The sequence below is a fragment of the Sus scrofa genome, chromosome 8, assembly GCF_054392235.1.
Source record: "Sus scrofa isolate SSC_HxYL_T2T_F1_AM1 chromosome 8, Sscrofa_HxYL_maternal_Yorkshire_Landrace_v2.0, whole genome shotgun sequence".
NCBI lineage: Eukaryota > Metazoa > Chordata > Mammalia > Artiodactyla > Suidae > Sus > Sus scrofa.
Window position 1 is genome coordinate 135,103,633 of NC_139390.1, and position 18,325 is coordinate 135,121,957.

An 18,325-nucleotide genomic window follows, 5' to 3' on the forward strand; every position below is an offset into this window, starting at 1 on the left:
AAAATGGTTAACATTCTGAATATAACAGGATTATTGTACATGAGGGTGTTTTGGCTTTTTAACTATTAACATAAACTAATCAAAATACACATTAAGGCTCAATTATAGCATGTGTATTAAAACTGATGGATGGTATATGAGCTAGAGTCTGTTGTATTGCGAAAAATAAACATTGTCTTTTCCTCCCCTCCTCTCCCTCACTATACTTCCCTATTAAGAGAGCATTATTTTCTGAATCCATTGACTTTGAACTTATCTATGAGACAGGTGTAACCACGGGGATGTGAGCAGAAGTGGCAGAATGGTAGTTTTTAATGTATCCTTTACAAGACGTTTCACGATTCCAGCTCACCCTCTTGGTACTCCTGCACTCCACCGTGACAAGAACATGCCATGAGCAGCTGCTAATGCCAGAATGAGGAGACAGGTATACCAGCCACAGCCAGGTTAAGCCCTTTTAGCTGATTTCAGAGAGCAAAGCAGAACCACAGTTGACCCCAAGACAAGTGAGCTCTATGATGTGCAGTTTATTTTTCTCAACATTGATGTGATAAAACTGACTAATATAGCAACTAGGTTTTTCTCTGGCTTTACACTGATTTTCTCTATTCTATTTATAAATTTTTTATACTATTTTATGTATTTATGTGCTATTACTATTTGTAATCTATTATGGAATACAGAATGATTTTAAAAATTTCTATATTTTTATTTCATTTTTTATTTTTTTAAAACTAAGCCATCTTCACATTGTCTCCTTATTATTATTATTATTATTTTGTCTTTTGTCTTTTTAAGGCCGCACACGCGGCATGTGGACGTTCCCAGGCTAGAGGTCCGATCGGAGACGTAGCTGCCGGCTTACACCACAATCACAGCAATACGAGATCCGAGCCGTGTCCGCGACCTACACCACAGCTCACGGCAACGCCAGATCCTTAACCCCCTGAACGAGGCCAGGGATCGAACCCACTTCCTCACGGATGCGAGTCGGGTTCCTTAACCACTGAGACACGACAGGAACTCCAAAAATACTTCTATATTTTAAATTAAGCATCGTCTTTCATGATTAAACAATAAAATGCCTCAAAATGCTACAAAACGTCCCCCAAATAATTTGTAAAAGCAGATTATTAACATAACTTTCGAAAAATTCTGTGTCTAGGGTACATGTGTAACGTGTTCCTTCTTAATTATGAGGAGGATGTAAAATAACATTTCACATACTCAGTGTAAGTTATTGATAATCCTTGCTTGGTTTGCTTTCATAGTATAATGTAGGAATCATCTCACAGTAAAAGACAAGCAGTCCTCTCTTTGCATGGTACTATGTTAATAGACAATCACACATGGCCTCACTTTTGCATGGTTTTGTGCTACGCGAAACTTGATCAAAGCAGGGATGCGGTTCCAACGTGCATGGGTTTGGGTTAACATCATAATACGCAAAATAAAAATTTGCTGGTCTTACTGCATATTTTTCAGTTATTAAAAATAACTTCACCATATTACTTTAATTTTAGCATTGTGATATGGTTGCATTAGAAATCATAATAAATAAATAATAATTCATATTGGTCTTTTTTCCATTCTATGTATTTGATTACTTTTACTTTCTTTGGGGTTTCTGTAGTTGCTGTTAATCTATTTAAGGAAAATATTGGTTGACTTAAGTATGGTTAATTAAAATTAGTGGGGTTTGACTAAAATGGCAAACATAGTCACTCAAAAGTTAGTCAGAAGACCTCATAAAAATTTGGAAAAATGAAAATTAATCATACCTCAATTTCTGAGTACAAATCAACTTTAAGAAACAGAATCTACTCACCTTTTATAAATAGTGAAATGTGGGAAATCTATTCATAAATTTATTCCTTTCAATTCCATTTGAATCCGTAGGTCAACATTCCACACTGAAGGCATCTGCCTTCAATTCCAAGTCCTCAATACATATATAACTGAGTGAAATAATTTCAAGTATGAATTTTTCTATTTTCTACTTTTTAATACATCTGTCACAGATCATTTTCTGAAAAGAACACAATGACTCTTTCATGCTTTTCAAAGTATCCCTCAATAGTTCTATAACTATCACCATAGGAACTGAGGCCATTCTATCAAGCTTTTTAATTGTTGTGCCTTCAAGTGGAATCTATCATGCTTTCATTGAGTCACTCTGGACCTATGTTATCTAAATTATGTTCCAGAGGTTTTGTTAAAGTTACATTATGAAATAGTCCCATTTATGCTTTGAGAGGTTTCTGTTTATTTTTAAACTTTGAGCAGATAACCACATTAAAATATTTTTGCAAAAGACAGTATTTGACTGAATTCCTTTCTGATGAAAATAAAAATGTGAATTGATCTTAATTCATTTTAGTGTCAGACTGCCTTTCAAAAGTAAAAGGCACTTCCTTATTCTGTTCCGCTGTCACAGGGCCCTAATAATTATAGGAATATCTATTTACAATGTAGAACTCCTAAGTGAATCGGTGTGCACCTTTTATTTAAGGTTCAAATTCTCTATTTATAAAATAATAATCTCTGCCTTATATTTATTTTATATATATATATGTATGTATGTGTGTGTGTGTGTGTGTGTGTGTACACACACACATATATTTTAGGGCCACATCCGCAGCATATCAGCGCTGTTGCTGCTGGCCTACTCCAGAGCCATAGCAATGCCAGATCCGAGCCATGTCTGCAACCTACACCATAGCTCACAGCATCACTGGATCCTTAACCCACTGAGTGAGCCAGGGATCGAACCCACAACCTCATGGTTCCTAGTCGGATTGGTTTCTACTGTGCCATGATGGGAACTCCTATTTTATTTTTTAAAAAAAATCATTGGAGTATAGTTGACTGACAATGTTAGTTTTAGGTGTATAGCAAATTGAATCATTTATATATATACAGATATATATTCTTTTTCAGATTCTTTTCCCACATAATCCACCATAAAGTACTGAGTAGATTTACCTATGCTATACAGTAAGTAGGTCCTTGTTACTTACCTATTTTATATAGAGCAGTGTGTATATGCCAATCCCAGCCTCCCAGTTTATCTCTCCCCACAAAGTTTCCCCTTTGGTAAAAATAAGTTTGAGTTTGAAATCTTTGAGTCTGTTTCTGTTTTGTGAATAAGTTTTATTAGATTCCATATGATATTTATGATGTGTATCCTTCTCTGTCTTACTCACTTAGTATGATAATATTTGTGTTCATCCATGTTGCTGGAAATGGCATTTAATTCTTTTTTATGGCCAAGTAATATTCTATTTTATATATGCACCACATCTTCTTTATCCATTCCTCTATCATTAGACATTTAGATTGCCTCCATGTCTTGAATATTATAAATAGTGCTACAACGAATATTGAGGTGCATGTATCTTTTCAAATTATGGTTTTCTCCAGATAGATGCCCAGGAGTGGGATTGCTGGAGCATGTGGTAGTTCTTACTTAGTTTTTTAAGGAACCTCCATACTGTTCTCTACAGTGGTTATACCAATTTATATTCCCATCAAGAGTGTGGGAGGGTTCCCTTTTCTCCACACTCTCTCTTGCCTTTATTGTTTGTAGACTTTTTGATTAAGGCCATTCTGACCAGTGTGAGGTGATAACTCACTGCAGTTTTGATTTGCATTTCTCTAATAATTAGTGATGTCAAACATCTTTTTAATGTGCTTTTGGTCCTCAGTCTTCATTAGAGAAATGCCTATTTAGATATTCTATTTTTGATTGTTTTTTTTTAATATTAAGCTGTGTGAGAGTTTCGTATATTTTAGAGATTAATCCCTTGGTAGGTGTTTTATTTGCAAATATTTTCTCCTGTTCTTGGAGAATACCCATATGAAAATTAGTGGGACTCTTATGGCTCAGATGTAATTAATTCTACAATAGGATATTACTATTTAGGGAAGTGATTTTTACATTTGCTGCATGAAATACATTACCATCTATTATTTTGGACACGCAGTTGCTCCTAAGGATGAAGTAAAGTAGGTGACAATGCAGCCAAGCTAAAACTACCTAGTAGACAGATAAAAAGCCCATTCCTAAAGTCAGGAGACAAAAGCAGTAGGTCTTAAGAAGCTAGCCGATTTGGGAGATCAGCACCAAGCTATCCATTAATAGTGGTCTGGGTAGTCCAAATCAAATTCAGTACAATACTAAGCATTTATTTAAATTGCTCCTTATAATTTTTAAAGCACTGTTATCTAGTGATAACAATCTTTGGTTGGGTTTTGGACATTAACCATTTAAACGAGAGGTGACAAGGGCTCAAAAATTTAAGTGACTTTCCCAACACAGAATCCAGTATCTAAAATTGGAGGAGGGGATGCTATACTTCATTAGTGTTTAGAAATACAGTTATTTCAAGGAACCAAGACTGTGGGAATAAGAAGAATTAAGTCACTTTAATATTTAGTAAATAAATTTACATATAGGGCAATGGGAAGTTAATAAAATGGCAGAATTGTATTTTCACTGTTAGTTGAGAAAAGTCAGTAGTCTTCAATAAAGTTATAGCTACTGCTCTTTGAGCATCAAATATATATTTGATACTTTTCATCCTTTTAAAATATCCCTCTAGAGTCTGTAAATTGAGTATAAATTTCCAAATGTGTCAATTCCTGGGATTCAAAGAGGTTATGTATCCTGCTCAATGTCACCAAACTTTGAAAAGGCAGAACACAAATTCAGAAGTAAAGCCTAAATTGATAACTTCCCACTTTTCCCATGATTAGTGAAATCTCAATTGATACGTAAGAATGTTGACTCCGAAGACTGAGCTTTTTACCACTGCCCTGTATATCTTGTAAATCTGCTTTAAAGGGGGATATCTTGAAATAACATACTAGTTCCCACTTGCAGTTCAAAAAAAAATATTTTTACTTATAAGACCGAGATATAAGATCCTGGAATTTATTTTTTAACACTTGAGACCATATTCCATTTCTCTATGTGGAAATATTTTCCCTTCATCTTTCCTCATTTCACTGATGCTAATGACCCTGTACAATACACTGAAATATGAATCAAGAGAGTATGCTCTTTGAGAGAAATAAAAGTTGAAGAATGGCTTTAGTCATCAGAGAAAAACCTAATCATGGATTTGGAAAATTACCTACCCACATCATTAATTATTAATCCCAGAACTCAGTAAAGTACCAGGAATTCTCATTATCCTAGTATTTATTACTCAAGTTCCCATACTTAGGATTTTGTATCGAGAAGTAAAACTTGCCATTCAGTAAAATATTCATAAGTGAACTGACTACTTATAAAATTAATCCTCCCTCAAACACTCTCCCCCCATTCCTAGCTCCATCATCAATCCTTAAAAGATGACTTTTATATTAATTGATTATTTTAAAAGGCTTTTGAGGAAACCAATGAAATATTGGTATATTCATGTGAAAATAATCCTCTTAACATAATCATATACAATTAAAGTGAAAGATGTCACATCTTAAGAGTTATTTTGTTCAAAATGTTATACATTCTCCAAAGTTATTATAATCTAATATAAGGTAAAAAATTATTTTTGTCTCAGCTTTTTGCTACATACATATTTTCTCACTCTTAAAAATGTTTGGTCTCCATATTTACTGGATTCACTTTCTTAATACATACTATATTTAGTTATATGTGACTTTCTTTACTTTTTTTTTCCTTTTTTTTTTTGTTTGTTTTTTTGTTTTTTTCCGTCTTTTTGCTGTTTCTTAGGCCGCTCCTGCGGCATATGGAAGTTCCCAGGCTAGGGGTCTAATCGGAGCCGCAGCCACCAGCCTATGCCAGAGCCACAGCAACGCGGGATCCGAGCCGCATCTGCAACCTACACCACAGCTCACGGCAACGCCGGATCGTTAACCCACTGAGCAAGGGCAGGGACCGAACCCGCAACCTCATGGTTCCTAGTCGGATTCGTTAACCACTGCGCCACGATGGGAACCCCACTTTCTTTACTTTTAAATGTTGGACTACAACCATGTAATCTAGCCACTCATAATAAATTTCCTTACAAATGGTTCAGGTACAGGGAACATGCTATCTCTGAAGACCTAATTTTCTCCATTTTTTTTCTGTAAGGCAAATTCTTATGAACATTTGAGACTGTTAAAATGTCATCCTTATGAGAAGCCTTTCTACTAAGCTGTGTTGACCTCTCTACTGCAACCCATAAAATACTAGATTAGTATTCATTGTTTCAACCATTTACCCCATGCATGCTTACAGCCCTTCTGTGAATGTGGTGCTGAGCTAAGGCCTTCAAATGCAATGGTGAATAAGAGAAAGGTTCCTTGCATTCAGCAAATTACAAAGTAATGTGATAAAGACTTGAACAAGTATGTAAAGAAATACTATTTAACAAGAGAAAATAACTGCTGTACATTGAAATTTTGAGAAAAGAACATCTATGATCTAGTTAAAGTGACTTTTTTTTTTTCTAAATGAGAAGACCTTGTGGGCATGATCTAAATAGGACAGCTGAAAACAAACAAAGTTAGTTGCTCTCTTTGAGGAAATAATAGGAATTCTGGGTGTGTAAAGTATTATAAAATAGCATTCTTTGTAAAGCTGTCTCAGAAGACAGAGAGATCATTTGTGCAATATTAAGTATGGTAGCTAATGGTTGATTTGGCATTCTTCTCAGAGTACAGGTTTATTTGCTTAAATATTTACTAGAGACTTACAGTCTCAAGAAGGGTTCTGTAGGTCAAAGTGTACTATCTTCAACATACAAAACCCAAAGCAGGGAGACAAAATGACAACAAAGAGGTTTTTTAAATATATGTTTCAAGAGAAAAAAATGTTTTCAGAAGTCCTTAGCTAACATCTAAGGTAGGTATCTTTGACTTTAATTGACTCATATGGCACCTGAATTCAAACGCCTAGTATATAGGAATGGTATTGTCATGACCAAGGAGGCCTCCAACCAGATATGATTCATCATCTGTAGCAGGTATATCGCTGATTCTAAAACAGAAAAGATATATTCTAAGAAACAAGATGAAAACTGATTGTAGACAATCAATACCATTTTCCATAATATGTTTTCAAGAGGCATCTTTGGACTGAGTGTGAAACATACACCATGAAAGTAAAAAAAGTAGAGTAGAATCTTGATGGAATACCAAGGGAAAAAACAGCAGAAGAGTCCTTGTCAGGACCTTAGGGGAACTTTAGGACCCTGATGGCAGGACACTGTATACAAGATGAAGATAGGACCAGGAGGAAAGAAATGACTGATAACTTTCTGAGGTGTGGCCATGGAAGTGGGGATCCCTGTAACACAGTTCTCAGGAGTAAATATCAAAGGAAAATGTGACTTAAAGATTCGATGATCACAATCGTAATGGGTTATATTTTCACATATTTAATTATATTTATGGTAAGTTACGTAAATGATGAAGGCAGAGTACCAAACAGTACCCCCTTACTTAAAAACTCGACCGTGAAAACATGAGGTGAATAAAGCCAGCAAGTATATAAGAAAAGAGGAGAATTCTAGGCAAAGCAAACAAAATATATTGAAGTAATATATTGAATAAAAGGAGGAAGTATGTATTCAAGAATTCAAAGGCCAGTGTGAGAGGAGAGAGTGAAGACAATGGCTTAAGATAAATCAAAGTGGTAAGTGGAAGGGAGCTAGATAAATTAAGGCCCTGAAGGACATATTAAAACATCTTTATCTGGACTCCAAGGACAATGGTTTTTGAGACAACCTCATCTTTGAAAGATCTCTGAGTTGTGAAAACTGGATGGAAGGGGAGATAAGAATAAATGTGGAATCCCACTTTGGAGGCTATTGAGATGAGCCAGAGTTTGTCAGGTGGCAGCAGGGCACTTAGAGGGAGCCTGATTGAGAGACTTGATATCAAGAATCATCCTTTGTTTTAGGAATGAAGAGTTATAGACGGTAAAACCATTTTCTGAGCAAGCTAACACTTGAGGAGAAAGGGGGTTTAGAAAAATATCTTTGTCTGATTATTTATTAAAATGTATGGGATGGCTGGTAGGCAGGAAATTTGCAATTAGCCATGCTGAGTTTGTGATGTTTTAGAGACATCCAAAGAGGAAAGATAAGTAGAATGCTGAACATGTGGAACTAGAGAGGCTGGTTTGGAAACATAATCCCCCTAGGACAGGCTCTTAGAATCTGTGTATTTAACCAGCACTTTAGTGACCCATCACTTTGGCGCCAATCTTTGGAAGATGGAATTTGGGATTTGAGAATGTGCTGTAATACCATATAAATTATTTTTCTCAGAGCACCCTATACTTCTTGTGTGTGTTGTGGTAAAACATATGTAACACAAAATTTACAATTTTAATAATGTGAAAATATGTGGTTGCCTGTCATTAGGTACATTTATATTATTGTGCCACCATCACCATTATCCATCTCCAGAACTCTTTTATCCTCCCAAACTGAAACTCCATACCCATTAGGCAATAATCCCCCACTCCACCATTATTCAGGTCCTAGAAACCACCATTCTATTCTGTCTCTACGAATGGGAGTACTCTAGGCTCTGCACATAAGCAAAATCATAAGTATTTGTGCTCTGGTAACTGCTTTATTTCATTTAGCATAACATCTATAAGGTCCATTCATGTGCTAGTATCTGTCAGAATTTCCTTCTTTTGAAGGTTAATAGTACACTGTACAGGTTATATTTCATTTATTCATTCATCTCTTTGAATGAATAAATGGACATCTCCTTGTTTATTTGGCTACTGTGAAAAATGCTGCCATGGACATGGGTCTACAAATATCTGTTGGAGTCCCTACTTTCAATTCTTTTGTGTATAGACAAAAAAGTGGAATTGTCAGATCATGTGATTGTTCTATGTTTAAATTTTTGAGGTACACCGTACTGTTTTTCACAGCATCTGCATAATTTTTCTAATTCTTTTAAAAGAGGGTTTCAAATATCATTGAACATGATAAAAATGATGAATGAGTCTGCCCTGAAGTTGAACTCTCACAACTTACCAACAAACCTCCGTTCAGGTTAGTGTGTAAGCAGTGCAGCCAACAGCACATACGCAGTCTGCTTTTGCTTGTGACTTCCATATGCTTTTGTTTTAAAGACAGTGACATGCTATCAAGCTTATTCCACAGGTTTTTGATCTTTTAAACATAAACATGGTTATTTGGTTTCACATGAATAACTGTTTACATTTGTTATCATCCTGTCAATTTAAATGGCTTAGAAGTAATGTTTCACACTTTTTAAAGTTCTGCTTTCAAATTAACTTATATGTCCCATTGGTTGATTTTGAATTTGTTTTTTTAAATAAGGTAACAGTGCTGCACATGAGAAGTGGAAATACTAATTTGGAACATATTATACAATAAATTTATAGATTTTAAATACCATTATATATATTGTTTTTTTAAATAAGGTAACAGTGCTGCACATGAGAAGTGGAAATACTAATTTGGAACATATTATACAATAAATTTATAGATTTTAAATACCATTATATATATGTGTGTATATGTATTCATTTTAATATGAAATTTTTATTGAGATTTTTGGTGATCCTTTTATGTTAGGCAGGAAGAAAGATTGATGCTTCATATCTATAAATTTAACAAGTCCAGCAGTATCTCTGAACTTTGAAATTGAAACAATAAGTTACTTTTGTGCAAAATGATTATCAAATTTACAAAGTATACACAACCGTTACTTTGACAACTGCATTATTTCTACTGGCACAAAATGATCACAGACATATAAAATATAGATATCAGAAATATTTAAATAAATTTGCTGAAGAAGTTTATATTTTAATTCCTGTGAGTCTGAAAATTTTTTTGTTTGTACTCTCAAGATCTTTTTGAGTTGAGTGTCTGTTCTTTTCAGTCTCAAAGAGTATCAATTAATAGGAAACACACACAAGTATCTGCCCTCTTGAAACTTACGTAGTTTCTTCTGGCATTGGAGATGATCCACAGTTTTAACAGTGGAATGAAGAATCAGTAAAACAGGAACCAAACTTTGTTTTTAGTGGTGCAAAACAGACTACCCTTTACAAATTGGTCCTTCAACTCAACCAAGTCTCTGAAGATGATTGGTTAGAGAACAGTGTGTTTGATGTACCTGGCAATGCACTTAGTATGCTTTTTTATTTCCACTGTGCTCTCAGTTATCTCCATATGAGGCACTGAAGTAGTTACAGATTACTCTTCAGGGCCTCTGGGTCATCAAAGGACATTTAAAGCTTTGTCAGCTTTGTTAAGAAGATAAAACTATAAAAATTATTATAACACTCTGTTATAATCTTCCCAATCTCAACATGGTGATGGGTGAAATAAATCATTTCCAATTTCCCTCAGGGAGCTTTAGGTAGCTTCTAATAATTTATTTTCCCCTCTAGGTCCACTACAGGTATGGGAGGAAATTTGATCAACAATTGGGATAATAGTAGAGTAGATTTAACCAGTCACTCCTTGTTATTATTTTTTCTTCTAAGATAAGAAAAATTTTCTTTGTGGTACATTAAACTTATTACCATAAAACCTACTAAAGTAATCAGGTTTTAAAAACATTTTTATTGTAGTTGATTTACAACATTCCATCCACTTCTGCTCTACAGCACAGTGACCAAGTAATACATAGGCACGCATTTTTTTCTCATATTATCTTCTATCATGTTTCATCACAAGTGATTGGATATAGTTCCCTGAGCTATATCTCAATGTGCAGGACCTCATAGCCTACCCACTCCAAATGCAATAGTTTGCATCTACTAACCCCAAAACTCCCAGTCCATTCCACTTCCTTCCACTCCCTCTTGGCAACCACAAGACTGATCTCCATGTCTATGAGTTTGTTTCTTTTGTGTGGATAGGTTTATTTGTGCCATATATTAGATTCCACATAAAAATGATATCATATGGTATTTGTCTTTCTCTTTCCGACTTACTTCACTTAGTATAAGAGTCTCTAGTTCCATCCATGTTGCTGCAAATGGCATTATTTTTGTTCTTTTTCATTGCTGAGTAGAATTCCATTGTGGATAAGTATCATATCTTCTTGATCCACTCATCTGTCAATGGACATTTGGGTTGTTTCTATGTCTTGGCTATTGTGAATAGTGATGCAATGAAAATAGGGGTGCATGTGTCTTTTTGAATGAAGTGTTGTCTGAATATATGCCCAGGAATGGGACTGCTGGATCATATGGTAGTTCTATATTTAGTTTTTTGAGGTACCTTCATCCTGTTTTCCATAGAGGTTGTACCAATTTACATTCTCACCAACAGTGTAGGTAGGTTCCCTTTTCTCCACACCCTCTCCAGCATTTGTAACTTGCAGAGTTTTAAAGGATAGCCATTCTGACCAGTGTGAGGTGGTACCTCATTGTAGTTTTGATCTGCATTTCTCTAACAATTAGTGATGCTGAACATTTTTTCAAGTGCCTATTGGCCATCCACGTGTCTTCTTTGGAGAAATATCAATTTAAGTCTTCTGCCCATTTTTTAACTTGGGTTGTTTGTTTTTATGCTGTTGAATCGTATGAGTGGTTTGTGTATTTTGGAGATTAAAGCCCTTGTCTGTCGTGTCATTTGCAAATATCTTCTCCTATTTTGTAGGTTATCTTTTTTTTTTTTTAATGGTTTCATTTGCTGTGCATTTGATTAGGTCCCATTGGTTTATTTTTGTCTTTATATCTGTTGCCTTGGGAGACTGACCTAAGAAAACACTTGTATGGTTGATGTCAGAGAATGTTTTGCCTATGTTATCTTCTAGGAGTTCTATAGTGTCTTGTCTTATGTTTAAGTCTTTAGGCCATTTTGAGTTTATTTTTGTGCATGGTGTGAGGGTGTGTTCTAGTTTCATTGATTTACATGCAGCTGTTAAGTTTCCCCAGCACCACTTGCTGAAGAGACCGCCTTTTTTCCCATTTTATATTCATGCCTCCTTTGTCAAAGATTAATTGATGATAGGTGTCTGGGTTTTATTTCTGGGTTTTCTATTTTGTCCCATTGATTTGTATGTCTATTTTTGCACCAGTTCCATACTGTCCTGATCACTGTGGCTCTATAGTGTTGCCTGAAGTCTGGGAGAGGTTTTTTCTTTTTTTCCTCAGGATTGCTTTGGTAATTTTGGGTCTTTTATGGTTCCATATAAACTTTTGGACTATTTTCTCTAGTTCTGTGAAAAATGTCATAGGGTAATTTGATATGGATTGCAGCAAATCTGTAGATTGCTTTAGGCAGCATTGCCATTTTAATGATATTAATTCTTCCAATCCGGAAGCATCAAGTAATCAGTTTAAATTTAAATGGTAGCCATTTACCACACAAAAATTTTAAACTGCCAGACAACTAATGATTTGAAATATATAGAAACTACATTAAATTTAAATTATAAAATTGCTGTCAGCCAGCAGCTTCCCTGTATAATTTTTGATGTTATCAATTTTTTACAAAGTAAACTTTTATTTATTTTAAAGATGATTTCTAATTTATTAAGTTAAATGATAAAATATGTGTGTACTGTTCAATATAATGCAAAAATTTTCAGTTTTATTTGTTTAATCAAAAGAGCATTTTTCGGGAGTTCCCGTCGTGGCGCAGCGGTTAATGAATCCGACTAGGAACCATGAGGTTACGGGTTCGGTCCCTGCCCTTGCTCAGTGGGTTAACGATCCAGCGTTGCCGCGAGCTGTGGTGTAGGTCGCAGATGCGGCTGGGATCCCACATTGCTGTGGCTCTGGTGTAGGCTGGCGACTACAGCTCCGATTCGACCCCTAGCCTGGGAACTTCCATATGTTGCAGGAGCGGCCCAAGAAATAGCAAAAAGACAAAAAAAAAAAAAAAAAAAAAAAAGAGCATTTTTCTCTTGAGATGTGTGAATTTCAAAATAAAAATAGAGTCAAATACTTTGATTTCTCTAGCTTTACTATATTACCCAATGTGAGTGGGTGATCAAATGTGGGATTATTTTCATCATTACTTGTAACGCAACAGAAATAATATATTTAGTAGAAAAAAGTATAAATATATAATTCCATGAATCTTCTTAGTCTAGCATTGACTTGTGGCATTTACACATTTAACTTAATCCTTGGTATTATTCAGGCAATCAGCTTATGATGGGACAGGGCAAGTAAAGAAGAACATACTAAAACATTATATGTTACTAAGACATGAAAAAATGTTAGAATTTTCACCTGGAATGTGACTGGTTTAATTCAGAAGATACCAGAGTTTATACCTTGATGTAACATTAAAAAATTGGTTTTAAATAACAATAATAGGTTTAAAAATAGAAAATTATTGTAATTTCAGCAATTTTTAATTCTTGCTGATTATTTTGTTAAATTTTTGAAATTACATAATACACAGAACTGTTAAAATAGCAACATAGAATGTAAGTAAGAGGCCATGTAATTTTACAAGATACTTATTTTAAATTCTCCATTTTAAAGAGGCAAAAAAAGCAGGGGAATGTATATGTATGGTATGGAATAACTAAACACATAGAAAATACAAAGAAAAATAATTGATGTAAAAACATAGCACCCTTTTAAAAATATTTTCTTATACCTTAGTTTTGTTAAAAAAAAATCACTATCTTGTAATTGACCAAGTTATATATCAATTGTCTTAAGCTAAACATAACATTTTTAAATCAAAGAAATATATAATACTTTGCCTTAAATAATAATAATATTTCCAAGATGCAGTTGATCTTGTTTGGAACAGAGTCTCTAGAATAGAAGAGATTTTAAAGATCATCGGGTTCCATTACCTCTATGGCCTAAGTCCACCTACATCATGCAGAGAAAGCAGTCATATAAAAATTTCAATCACAAGAAGCCTGCTACATATAATGACTGTTATAAAATCCATTCTTATATCATAATTTCAATATATATATCTTCCTTGTAGATCTTCATTATGCCTTTTAGATACACACAGAATCATGAACACATATTATTTCTGGTCCCCAATTACAGAGAAAATACTAAGCTTAATTCTATAAAACTCACTGAAACACTAGAATGTTAACAAGAAGCTAGGAGAATGAATGACACTATGTAGGACAGAAACACTAAAAAAACAAAAAACAAAAAAAAAAACAGTTTTCTTTTCTTCCTGGCTCATTTGAGGAGAAATGTATGCACAAGTGAAGAGGTACTGATTGATTGTGATAATCAACAGTGAAGAATTTTGTTACTTAAGTTCTTCTGTTTATTCTGTTGATTTGCAAATGCTAATCATCTTTTGCATTATTGGTTTATAATGACATTCATATTTTTTAGGTTGTAAAAATCTATAAAAAGAACTCAATACAAAAAAGAATAATTGTCTAGTGTGTCATGTTCAACATTTAGTCATTAAAGTAACTGAAAAGAAAGTATAATTTATTCTTTTTTTAAAGGGTCATCTTGGACAAGTGACCTAATCTATACGTGCCTTGGTTTCCTCAAGCGTAAATTGGAGATAATAATCATACACACCACTGTTGGGAGAATTAAATGAGTTAATATTTATAAAGCTTAAGGTAGTGCATGACTAGTATGAACTATATAAGCGCTATTGAATAAACAAATAGCTAAACTTGAGGAAACAACTAAAATCATAAATTCCCTAGAACATGTTTTTGTACAGACCTCCTCTCCTAGCCTCATCACCAAATTTCTTCTAAAAGAGATATCAAATCAGTTATTTCTTATTGTTTTTCCTGTTTGTGCCAGAATTATTCCATTTGTTTGACGTTTAAATGTTGAATACTTAAAACAGCCTTACAAAGCAAATGTTATTGTCCTTATTTTATTGATGAAGATACTTGATTTCAATAAAATTATTAACTTTCCCTATATCATCTTGCTGCTAAGTAGAGATATGAAGATTTCAAAGCTTTTGATTTTTTTTCTACTAGGCTATCTCCCCTGAAAGGGGAAAAATAGGAAATTAAAATTGGGTAACATAGTCTTTGTTTATGGTGTTGTTAAATAATTTGTTATTATCTGCATTACAAAATTAATTCAAATGAAATATTTCAATTTTCTGAAAATAGTTCTTCCAAGGGAAGATGTTAGTAGGGGCAGTTGAAAGTTGGCACCCAGCTTCTCATGTGTGCACGAGAGCCACTTTCACAACAATGGTGACGCACCTGCAGTCTATTTTAGTGATCTGATTAATTGTATTTATGCTACACTATGAAGAGCACAATGGTACTGACTGAACTGATGAACTGAAACACTTCAGTCATCTTGACAGGCTGTCCCAAAGCATCTGAAAAATAGCATTTGTGTGTTCAGTGTACAAAGAAGAATTGTCAGATCAGATGCAAATGTGACAATAGAATTTCTTGACTGGTCTGCACAAGGGACTAGATATTATGACTCACTAAGGAGCAGAAAGAGAAAATAACAACACTCATTCAAGGGAAGCAGTTTCTCTAGGGATTTTTACTTATTTATTTTGTGTTAAAGTCTAGCGGTTCTTGAGTAACACACAAAGTATGAAAACAATCAACTTCTCTGAGTCTTTTTTTTTAATTTAATAAACTACTGACAGACCACATTTTCCAATAAGATGAACAGAAACACAGAGACAATCCTTTCACAAGTGCCTCAAAGTAAATGTACTCCTGCCACCAAAGTAGAGGGGACGGGTTCTCAGTTGAGCAGAAGAGTCTTAAGGAAACTGCACTTGGCTCTCGGGCCTAGCAATGAGCCCAAATGTGGTCTGCAGAGGGCTCTTTCTGGGCCACTCTCCTACAGTTCCCTCAGTGAGAGAGGCTGGGGATCCTTCACCTCTGTGTCCCGGGTTTTCTTGTCCCTCCAGACAGTTCACAAAACACACAGTGGCTTCCCTGACCCACTCTGAGAGGTCAAGATGCTACCAAGTTCACTCGCCCAGCTCATCTTCACTCTCCAGATTTTATGGGCAGGTGTCAGGTTCTAGTTCATGCTCTACTTCAGTTTCGTTAGGCATAAATCAGCATGTTTTGTGTATTTCCAACTACAGACAAACACTTTTCAAACTGTCTGAATGATTCTTTTGAAGACTCTTTAATAGACTGGGGTTAGAAAGCTATTCCTCCCAACTCCAACTCCTCCTCCTAAAGCTGTGGAGGCCACTCAAATTTAGGCCACATCTCTCTCCACAGAACCTCCTCTGACAACACACTCTACCCTTGAATTGATGAGAATCACAAGCATTGTTTTGTTCAAAAACTTGCATGAGAAGAGAGCTGTTTCATATTTATAAGTGTCCTCATATTTATCATATTCATGACTCAGTTTCTTTTCTCTTTTTTTTTTTTTTTTTTTTTGTCTTTTGTCTTGTTGTTGTTGTTGTTGTTGTTGTTGTTGCTATTTCTTGGGCCGCTCCCGCGGCATATGGAGGTTCCCAGGCTAGGGGTTGAATCGGAGCTGTAGCCACCGGCCTACGCCAGAGCCACAGCAACGCGGGATCCGAGCCGCGTCTGCAACCTACACCACAGCTCACGGCAACTCTGGATCGTTAACCCACTGAACAAGGGCAGGGACCGAACCTGCAACCTCATGGTTCCTAGTCGGATTCGTTAACCACTGCGCCACGACAGGAACTCCTCAGTTTCTTTTTTCAAATAAAAATTATGCTTATTGGAAGTCCCAACTTATTAAAAGACATCATATCAACCGGAAGAGAGATGTGGAATGCACATAGCAACTCTAGTATGGAAGTCAGAATAGACAACTTCTCCAAGTAAATATAAAAGACAAATCCATCAGTAAAGAAATGGACAAAAATAAGGATAGGCAGTTCATGGAATAGGAAAACCAAATGTCCAAATAACACTTTTTAAGGATAATAAGCATTCAGCTTTTCTCCATTGAGTATTATATTTGCTGTGGGTCTGTCATAAATGGGCTTTATTATGTTAAGGTATGTTCTCGCTATACCCGCTTTGGTAAGAGTTTTTATTATGAATGGATGTTGGACTTTGTCAAATGTTTTTTCTGCATCTATTGAGATGATCATATGACTTTTGACTTTTGTTTTATTAATGTGGTGTATGACACCGATTGATTTGCATGTGATGAACCATCCTTGTGAACCTGGGATGAATTCCACTTTGTCATGGGGTATTTTCCTTTTTATATGTTGTTGGATTGGGTTAGCTAAAATTTTGTTGAAAATTTTTTGTCTATATTCATCAAAGATATTGGCCTACAATTTTCTTTTTTGGTAATATTTTTGTCTGGTTTTGGTATTAGGGTAATGGTGGCTTCATAGAATGTCTTTGGGAGTATTCCTCATTCTTCAACACTTTGGAAAACTTTAAGAAGGATGGGCATAAGTTCTTTGCATGTTTGGTAGAATTTGCCTGTGAAGCCATCTGGTCCTGGACTTTTGTTTTTAGAGAGTGTTTTCATTATATATTCCATTTCATTTATAATGATTGGTCTGTTCATTGATCTAGTCCTTCTTCATTCAGTTTTGATGGGCTGTAAGTCTCTAGAAAGTTGTCCATTTCTTTTAGGTTGTCAAATTTGTTGGCACAATATTGTTCATAGTTTTTTTTTTTTATTTCTGTAGTATCCATTGAGATTTCTCCTTTTTTTCATTTCTTATTTTGTTTATTTGTGTTTTTTCTCTCCTCTTCTTGGCGAATCTGACCAGAGGTTTGTCAATTTTGTTTGCCTGAAGAACCAGCTCTTAGTTTTATTGATTTTTTTTCTATTGTTTTTCGAATCTTTATTTTTTGATTTCCTCTCTGATCTTTATGATTCCCTTCCTTCTTCCGGCTTTAGGTTTTGTTTGTTCTTCTTTTTCTAATTCATTTAGGTGGTGGGTCAAGTTGTCGATTTGAGATTTTTCCTCTTTTTTTGAGCGAGGCCAGTATCACTGCGAACTTCTTTCTTGGCACTGCTTTTGTGGCATCCCATAGATTGTGAATGATTGTGCCTTCATTATAATTTGTCTTGAGGTATTTTTTTAATTTCCTTCCTGATTTCCTTACTGACCCATTGTTTTTCAGTAGCATGTTTTTTAGTCTCCATGTAGTCAGTTTTTTCTTTATTTTCCTGTGGTTGATTTCTGGTTTCACGTCATTGTGGTCAGAGAAGATATCTGAAATAATGTCTATACTTTTATATTTGTTGAAGATAGTTTTGTGCCCCTGTGTGGTCAATCCTTGAGAATGTTCCAAGTGCATCTGAAAAGAATGTACATTCTGATGTTTTCGTAGGTAATGTCCTGAAAATGTCAATGCCGTCTAAATTTTCTATGGTGTCATTTGGGATCTCTGTTGCCTTATTGATTTTTCTATCTAGAGGATCTGTCCATTG

General features: G+C 34.9%; 1 protein-coding gene and 2 long non-coding RNA genes across 20 annotated transcripts in view; 1 reads left to right on the forward strand and 2 right to left on the reverse strand.

Annotated features, from left to right (window-relative positions):
• Positions 1-18,325, reverse strand: part of CCSER1 (coiled-coil serine rich protein 1) — a 1,212,324-nt gene that overhangs the window by 911,095 nt on the left and 282,904 nt on the right. The gene's annotated exons all lie outside the window — the stretch shown is intronic.
• LOC146401067 (uncharacterized) lies at positions 774-8,274 on the reverse strand. The gene is made up of 2 exons (XR_014813372.1): positions 5,972-8,274; positions 774-5,666 (listed from the first exon to the last, which is right to left on the reverse strand). It is a non-coding gene; the product is annotated as an uncharacterized LOC146401067 (long non-coding RNA).
• On the forward strand, positions 6,451-10,691 carry LOC146401068 (uncharacterized). Its single transcript, XR_014813366.1, has 2 exons — positions 6,451-9,323; positions 9,428-10,691. It is a non-coding gene; the product is annotated as an uncharacterized LOC146401068 (long non-coding RNA).